The following is a 10,212-nucleotide window of genomic DNA, read 5'->3' as shown; positions in this document are numbered from 1 at the left end:
CTTTCGGTGCTGGACCCTGGACTCATTTCACCGGCATTATTACCTTCATTTCATTCAGACGCTAAATAACTTAGATGTTGATAGAGTGTCGTAAAATAACCCAATAAAATAAAATAAAAATACAAGAAGCGCACTCAGTTGAGTGACTTGGTGGCCGGGATTCCACAGTAATATGCACAGTAACCTGTACAGTTATATGCACTGTTGCTCGAAGAATCTACGTAAAGATTATTATTTTTTGGTCCTACAGAATACATCTGTTATAGTAACAATTAATATTAGAGAAGAAAAATTCGATCCCTGGTGCCAAAGCGAATTTTTCTCCTCTAATATTAATTGTTACCATAACAGATGTATTCTGTAGGACCAAAAAATAATAATCTTTACAAAATGATTAAGCCAAAATTTGTCATTATACAAATAACTAACTTTCAGGGAAACCCAGAATACCTGTTACCTCACATTGGTTCCCGTCATTTTCATGCTGTCAGAGGGAGACAGAGGCTATTATTTATCCAACATGGCAGGCCTGCACTCAAAAGAATGAGGCTGACCATCCCAACCTTCTACCACAAGTAGAGGCCCCGCACTTGTGCACAGAATCTAAAAACATTAAATAATCACATTGGAAACCTGAACTCTTGCTCTACCATTCTATCAGATTACAATGAAATAGACATTCACATTCATACCATTACAGTGGAATATCTGGACTCATACTATTAAGGCATATATATACCTTAGTTGTTGAAAGATGATTATACTCTATTTATTTCAGTTGGATGTACTGTATACTGCAGCATGTCTTCCATACTTGTATTTATAGTAAAAAAAAGTATAAAAAAGATCCTTATATACAAATTAGTAACAACCATCAATGTAACATATTTTGTGAATTTCTCCCATCTATTCTTTCACGGTATTATGGAAGTATCTAAAAAGAACACTGTGCACAAAGTTGAAGTAAATGGTTACCATTATATTATAACCATAAATAATAAAACATGTCCCATTTATACACCAAGATACATGAGGAATAAGGCTTCATTGCAATGGGAGAAAATGAGTGGTCATTTATGCACTGTATTACTTCTACTTCCAAGTAAAAGTTTTTCTGTCTCTTATTTCAAACATACAATACTTCAAAATAGGATGGTATATATTGCATTAAATTATTTTAACACTTTGGAAATGAAGAACATTTAATTATTTCTGCCATCACAGTGGTCCAGTGGCTAGAGCACTGGACTTATAATCCTATGGACCTGGCTTCGATCTCCAACATACTCCAGAATTAGAACTTGTGTCAGGCAAGCCCGTCTAGGTAACATGGGTTTTCTCCAGGAGTTCCTGTTCCCCTGTGGTATCCCAACAAATCTCCAATTATCTCATCTCATTGCGGATATCATAGACCAGTCTCCTATGGCAAACCCTGGACAATGACTCTGTCGATAAATTGGTCTACACAAGTGGCTTCATATGGGTGAATGACAAACAGTCAGGTACCTGCTATTAGACAAAAAAATATTTATCCCTACTGTAATGCCAAAGAACTTTAAACACAAAAAATGCATAATTTTTATAAAATGATTAGAACTCATGTAGCAGTCAGTATTTCTTTGCCAAATCCTTTGCATAATATTGATTACACATTATGTAGTGTGGCTATAAAGTCCATATTACATCACAGATTTTACAAGCAAAACATTGTGTCCTTTATTATTAAATGGTTTCCCTATTCTTATACTATAAAGATAAAAATACTGCGTTGCATATACAAAAATACGACAAAGTTATGATCCCATTAATATTTTAAAAATAAATGTACAAAATATAATAGATACTCAAGGAATCATTCAGTTTCATGTGGCACTGATTTTCAGTTGTCTTTATGCATTTTTCCATGATGGTTAGCTATGTAATGCAATGATCTACAATCAAAGGTAAGAATGTTCGTACGTTTCATTGAAAGACAGAAAAAGTTGTTTTTTTTTTATGTTTCTATTGAAAAGGCGTGTCTCTAATGCACAGAATTTAACAATAAAGTTATCATCCTTCTTCTTTCCCACTCTATTGACAATATAGAACATTAATATTCAGGCGAAGTGATTTTCCTAAAACAACTTTGAAATCACTCAAATCTTCATTTTATGATACTATTAAAATTGGTTTGTTAATAATATCTTCTAATAAATAACTAAAGCTTTCTTCTGCCAGAAAGCTTAATGTAAAATATATAACATGAAAAATACACTCTATAACATGATTTCCTCAACGTAAGTAATTTATTTTATAGTTAGTACAGCATTAAGCGTACATGAGACTGGCAAGACTAAGATGGGCTGGACATGTTTAGAGAAAGGAGAAAGGGGATATGGTGAGGAGAGTAATGGAAAGCAGGGTGGAGAATAGAAGAAATGTTGGGAGATCGAGACTGAGATTGATGGGGTTGAGGAGGATGTGAAATGGTTGGGGATCAGGAATTGGTGGCAGGTTGCCAGAGATAGGAATTGAAATACTTTCGATTACAATAGGTATAAATCTGTGATTTGCTCCACAAATTTCGGAACATTGATCTTATTAAAGGGTAGTTTTGAGATAGAAATTATTTCTTTTCTTGTAGTTATAGCAGCTATAACTAAGAGAGCTCAGATTCCATTTTCTTCATGACTTTCTCCTGTAGTAGATGCTCCACCTGAAAATCAGTTTTTAGGGAGGCTGTTGCTTGCTTTGGGCTGTTAAGCAATGATGATGATGATGATGATGATGATGATGACAGCATTAAGCGCATCTATATACGAACCTTTGGTGTATTAATGCTTTCCTTTCTGACTGCTTGTTTTAACAGCACTCACAAATTATGAGCTTTTTTGGAGTGAATGAAAAGCTAAAGATTCAAAGTGTTTTGAATAAAGCCCGGATTTCTGTGCACTATCAAATCTTAAAACATACACAATGGAGCAAAAAACAGTAAAAATATGCACTATCAAAATTGAGTTCTACATTATGTTACAATTTTATTTTATTTTGAAACAACGTACTTCCCTAATTTCTCATATTTTCTTTACTTAAGCTCATGTGTTTGTCTGAAGAATGTCCTTGAACATAGAAAATTATCTTTCTACGTTACAAGACGTGACAGGACTTAAGCGAAGAAATTTGGGTTTGGGGAAAAAGTGAGTTCGAATTGTAAAGTCTTTATGCATTTCTGCATGACCATGACACTATTGGGAATTGAACCCGCGACCTTATGACTTTGCAGCGTTATGTCTTAACTGCGACTCTATTGTGCACCTCAAAATACAAAAGTACTTACGTCTTTATTACAGTTATCACAATAAACTACATCATTGTCCGTCCTTAGGAATTTCTTTCCCTCAATCCATTTTGACATAAGATCTCTTCTTGCAGTTCTAAAATGAGCTATAGCAACACTTTACAATTCGACACAAAATTATACTAGATTGCAGTTCTCAAGCATGCTACTTCTGGCTTCCTTTCTTTCATATTTTGACCCCTGTCTTGTAATAAGCGAGAGTTGGGACTTGGAAATTCCAGTCTAACAAAGGGAAGAAGTCCAAAGTGGAAAGTCCAAAGACTAGTCAGGTAGGATGCCACGAAACCATATTGCCAGTAGTTTTCTTTTATTTTTCTTTTCTCAGTAGACAAATGACGTGGAAATACCAGATTCTACGAAGCAACTTTCATAAAAGGGACTATTATGCAAGTTAACTAAAGCCAGAAAAAAAGGATATAATATGCAATATGTTGTTGTTTGTTCTTGTTTTCTAATGCCAGGTGTTTGACAATAAAGTCATTTGACCTCTTGCACTCCATATTTTTCAAAGATATTGTCATGGTCAGCCACTGAAGCACAGATTTTGAGATGTTCCGAATCCATTTCTTTTTATGCAATATAAAAGTCTAAATATGTGCTGTTAAATCTAAAATCTTCAAAATATGCATTATGCATGAATTTAGTCCCAAAAATGTCGAAACATGCAAACATGCATGGAAAAAGTGTAGTTATTTGAAATTGATGAGTCATAAAATGAATATTTGCAAAGTTTGAGAAGTATAACAAGCTTATATAAAAACATGCATTTGGATGGAAATCTGGGCTCTAGTTATGAAGTATAGCTGCATTTCATGTTTTATTAATTTCTCTTCGTAAAATATTTATTCATTCATTCACAGTGTTCTGCCCAAGGGCGGGTCTTTCACTGTAAACCCAACATTCTCCAATCTTTCCTATTTTTTGCCTTTCTCTTAGTCTCCACATACGAGCCATGCATCTTAATGTTGTCTACCATCTGATATCTTCTTCTGCCCCAAAATTTCCTTCCAGTGCATCCTTCAGTAAGCAGTTTCTTCTTAGTGGCCCAACCGATTTCTTTTCCTCTTCCTGATCAGTTTCAGCATTATTCTTTCTTCACCCACTCTTTCTAGCACAGCTTCATTTCTTATTCTGTCTGTCCATTTCATACACTCCATTCTTCTCCATATTAATATTTCATATGCTTCTGGTCGTTTCTTTTCACTTCATTGTAATGTCCATGTTTCTGCCTTATACAATGCTACACTCCACAAAGACTTCAGTCTCTTCCTTAGTTTTTTTTTCCAGAAGTCCGCAGAAGATGCTCCTTTTTCTATTAAAAGCTTCTTTTGCAAAAAAATATTTATAATAGGTTTAAATATATTATTAATAATAAATTGGAATGTATTGTGTTACGTAAAAAATAGGTCCACATTGTAATTAAAACAATTTATTCATTCCAAATACTGTAATAGATATGCATTTCATTTAATGTTATCTTAGAGTACTACATTAAGTATGCATTGACTTGATCACCTGATATAAAGACTGAACAGAAATATATTTGAATAATCTCGAGGGAAAAATTGTTCCGGGGCCGGGTATCGAACCCAGGACCTTTGGTTAAACGTACCAATGCTCTACCAACTGAGCTACCCGGGAACTCTACCAGACACCGATCCAATTTTTCCCTCTATATCCACAGACCTCAAAGTGGGCTGACAACCATCAAGCAACCAACATTGAGTGCACACTAACTCTGTGTGACTTAAATTGTGGTTGCTTGACGGTTGTCAGCTCACTTTGAGGTCTGTGGATATAGAGGGAAAAATTGGATCGGTGTCTGGTAGAGTTCCCGGGAGCTCAGTTGGTAGAGTGTTGGTACGTTTAACCAAAGGTCCCGGGTTCGATATCCGGCCCCGGAACAATTTTTCCCTCGAAATTATTCAAACCAACTTTACAGGGAGTTATACCTGAAAGTTTGATTTGCAGAAATATATTTGTATCTAATTTTATTAAGCCTAATGTTAGCATAATAAAAATTATGAATATTATGACTCAAGTGCCAAACTAATGGAGATACTTTGAGTTTTACTATTTTTAAATACAAAAAATTATGCAACTAATGAAGATAACAATTTTACTATTTTTACATACAAAAAGTTATGTAATGTAAGAATAAACATACATTTATTTTTATGAAGAAACTCATCCTACATCTTCACACACACAAAAAAAAAATAAACATCCTTATGTAAATTTATTTTCTTCGATAAATTATATACCACAAATTAACTAATTTGATGTGGGATCTCGTAAAAAATTTAATGACAATTCTGATTGCCTAGGACAGATATATTTTTTTCCTTATGACCACACAACAAACAGGCTGTAGTATACTAGGTTAAGTTCAATGTTTAGCCTCCATATGAGTGTTTCCTGGTGTATATTTGGGTCCCGAAATATTTAAAGTTTATTGCTAATTTATTCTTTATCACATTCACGAATTTGTTCGACAAAAACTGTTACTCTGTGCTACAGTTCGTTTTTAATGAAGCTGACTATTAGGTCAGTGGTTCTAATTCTTAAGTATCTGTGCTTTTTCTTATTGACATCTTATTAGATGAAATTCTGATAATTGATATGTTCTGGCATCGCTTTCATCAAAAGAGAAGATTGTTGTTCAGAAGCATTGAATATTATGCCTTAATTTAAAAGTACATGAACTTGAATATTTAATATTTACGTGACAAGTACTCCAGAAACAAGTGAAAAAAGTGTCTTAACAAAGTTAAAATTTCATTCTTACTCGTATTATATCTTTTCCACTTCACAACCACTAATGTAAAAGAGGGAGAAGCAATGGTTCATTGTTTAGAAAATATTTATTGGATTTCTTGATAGTATCCAAGGAAGAGTCGCTGTTTTCCTAATCAATAAGTTGGATGACGTAATAGGCACACAATATTTAGAATATACCGTATGGCTAACTCACAGGCTTCCCCGGCCCGCTTCTCTCCTCGTGACACCACAAGGGGTCCACAGCTGAGAGCTAGTCACTACGTAATTCTTGTACGTGTATGCATATTCATCTTTTGCTTACATTTCTTGTACACAGACACATCAGTAGATTAAAAGAAACTGTAGTACAGAACAAAGCGTGATCATGAAGATGGAAACAAATAGGTAGGAAATATTTTAACCTTAGAACCGAAAAGATCAAGCATAGAAACCCTTAAGAAAAAGTGACAAAAGTAGAGCTATTTATGGCTTTAAACCCTATACATTTACTTTCAGTTAACCCTGTCACGTCAAGAGAAAGTGTACTGGTCATTCCATACAAAGAGGTTAACTACCCATGCAGTTTACTAAGTCTGGGTTAGACCTCATTCATGAAAGTAATATGGAGGAAATGAATATGATATTTATTTAACAAAATCCCATAGCAATTTTTCAGAAATAAATTATTATGTATTCTACATTTAATAACAAATGAAGATTAGTAATTCCATTGAGGCAGTTCATAATACAGTAGAGCCTTGATTTAATGGACTTCGGATTTAACAGACATATTTTAAAATCTCTATCTAAATTATTTAAGGCAGTTTCGATCTTTAGTAATAAAGAAACAGCAACTGAAGATTGATGCTGGCTTCATTCAGCCTACTAGCTCACAGCAACCTTCTGCCAGTAAATAAGTGCTTGCATATTCTTTTTGACCATCAGTGACTAACAGAAAGGGGGTTTTTTTTAATCACTAAAACAGTCTGTAAAATGGTTTTTTTTATTACTGTACTGTATTCAGATCCTAATACTGTATAGTGTTTCATATTAAAATAATAATACATTGTACTGTAATGTAGTGTTAAAATTTCAGTGTTGTATTATAAAATATTCTATTTAACGGACACCTTTAGTTCCTATTAGTCCGTTAAATCGAGGGTCTACTGTAATTGCAACACTCGCAGCATAATGGCTGTGATAGTGATTCACTAAACGAAAGGTCCTAGGATCGAATCCCGGTATATTTGAAGGTAAGTCAGGTATTCCAATTTAATATAACGTAGTTAGTGGAATAAAGTAAGTTGAAGGAGAAGATAGAAGTAGAGAAAAATATGTGAGGAAGAGAGAGCAATGAAGTGGTGTAGGATGGGAGAAAGGAAAGCTATGTTAACGAGGGTTTTGGGGACAGTAGGCTCCGATTAAATTCCTATTTTGAAGTATTGCCATCATGCATGATGTCACATCGCATCATCGATCTCCTATTGTTCTGGAAAAACAGCAACTGATTCTTGGATTTTACCTATTCTTTTTAATGCTGTTGATAAAGTCATAATGTTTAAGTCAGCCAAGCAGATTGAGATGGAGATAGAATTAATTTTGAAAATGTTGTGGTTTCCTTGTTCATTAATAGCAATGGAAAAAGTCCAATCTATACCTCTTTTTCACAACCATTGTTTCTCAATTGATATAAATTGATCAGTGAATAGATGCATAAATATGAAAAATTCTGTGCTGTACACTGACATGTAGAATACATCGCCCAGTGTTGGGAATTAAACTACATTTATGTTGGTTTGAATGTTTAATTTTTTTTTCTTTCTTTTTCGGTTTACAAATTAGGAGTATGTATCTATGATAATATAAATAATTAATGAAGGACTTGCAATATATTTTCATATGAAGCAATATTACGAAATTAGTTCCAGCTTACAACAAATTTTTCACTACAGTTGACTCGTACGTGTCTGTTATCACATTAACCCTGCAATAAACGCACCATATTCTCAATAGTCTCTGTGGACTGTAAATTTGCACGTAAGTGAAACTGGATTTGTGAGTAATAATCATGAAAGAAATACAGATTATGTATTTATGGTGTATAAATTTTAATTTGCAAACATAATTTTGACATTAAATCTGTAAATTTCTGAATAGGTAACTTTCATTCCAATGTGACATATAATAATTATAAACAAAATGAATAATAAAAGAAACTTACACATGGACCATTATAATAAATAAGATTACACATTTAATTCAGTGTGTTTGTTTCCCAGACATTCTGAACACACGATTTTTGCATGTTCTAAACACAAGTATTTGCTACATTTCTTGGTAACTGAACCACGTATGTCTGCCCCTTTTTCTGTCACAGCACGCACAATGGTCTCTCTCCTTGTTGGCATTTTCAGTAGATCATTACCTTGCTTCAATTTTTAAGATTTCATAGATTCTTGACGGAATATTAACTAATAACCTGCTTATGGCAGCTCAACAGCAACAATGAACTTTTCCTAATGCCAGTGGTCATGTGTGACTGTGAGTCCGCAATTGCTATTTGCTCCAGTACCACTACACTGATCAAAGCGTAGAGTTTTTTTTTTTTTTAGTGTGCAGTAATAAAAGTTAAAAGACAACAATCAAGTGAAAGCAATAGTCTTGTATTCACGGAAATTTGCATTGTGTAAGTTAAACACAATTACAATAAACAGAGAAGTACAAGTAATGTAAACAACTGTAGCATAATTATGCAAAATTGATGTAAGAAATTAACTTGTAACAGCCAACAGTATCTTAGAATTTTGGTGCCGATTTGTGCAGTAATAAAAATTGCTAAAAAAACTCTGTCAGAGCGAAACTAAAGAATGACTCGTAACAGCTGGTACAGTTACTGAAATCTCTGATTTCTAAGGTCCAAGATATTACTGGGAAAGATAAAAATGAATTCGTACACAGTGTAAGTCCACATGCTACTACTGCAGAACTCGCAATTACAAATCAAACGAGGGGTCACACAGGTTTGTAGCTGCTCTTGATGCCGAGATATTACTGAGAGAGGCACTGCTCATTTTATACGCAACTTGGGCACACTCTTGCCCATAGCAAGGGGAGGTGGCATCATTGGACATGGTCACAAAGTTACATTGATTAATGGCCTAACCACTAGGATCGCTACTATCGCCTCATCACAAACAATGCGAAATAGTACTGGCACAGTCTATTGTTCCTAGTACCCTCAACAACTCAAGCTTCGTGACTATATACTAGACTGTGGCCTAACTACTAACATTAGCATCCGGCTCTGGCTCATAGTGTTTTTACAGCAAGCAATTAAAATTCTGCCATTTTTCGTTTCACCACAGATCCTGGAACAGGTGCCCATGCTCAGTGCGGGCAAAGACATTCCAAGTCAAAATCATATTCAAGATTGACATAGACTTAAATTGTATCAGTTTAAAAAGACACATTCCTGCACATGCCCTAGATTTTGGCCTAAATGTGAGGCAGAAATTGTTGCCTTGTGTTAATTATGTGCAGTCTAGCTATGTCTTCTAGAATTTGCTACCTTTTTTTCTTTTTTTCACTTTAAATATCATAAATATGAGAATTTTACGGTGAATATTTATGGCCTTATCCTAAGTATTTACATTACAAACATATGGGGCGTTCAGAGCACAAGGGAATCGAGTCCACTTTTGGTCAATTGGGAGATATTTCGTCTGTAGATGAGGCTACTTTCAGAGCATAAAAGAATCATGTCCTCACAATCTTTGTAATGGTGCAGATGTTTAAAATCACACTCACCTTTAATGGGTAATGAACTATACATAAAGACTGTCTAATTTTCTGAAAAGTTAATTTTTGTGACATGATTCCCTTGTGCTCTGAACGCCCCATATCTTTCATTCTTCACCATCTGTCAATTAATGGCTTCGTTGGTAGGGCTACATATACATTTTTGTTTGTATAAGCCATGGTGTAATTAAAATTACGAAAACACTTTCTCCTGTGAATTTTATAGACATTTTGTGCCGGTCATATATTTATACTTCACCATTCAATTCACTATAAGATTTAACAGTTCATGGAAATGCAGTGAATATGAACGTGAA

Source organism: Periplaneta americana, chromosome 14 (genome assembly GCF_040183065.1).
Source record: "Periplaneta americana isolate PAMFEO1 chromosome 14, P.americana_PAMFEO1_priV1, whole genome shotgun sequence".
Lineage (NCBI taxonomy): Eukaryota > Metazoa > Arthropoda > Insecta > Blattodea > Blattidae > Periplaneta > Periplaneta americana.
The sequence above is the reverse complement of the archived record's forward strand: the minus strand, read 5'-3'. Positions refer to the sequence as shown.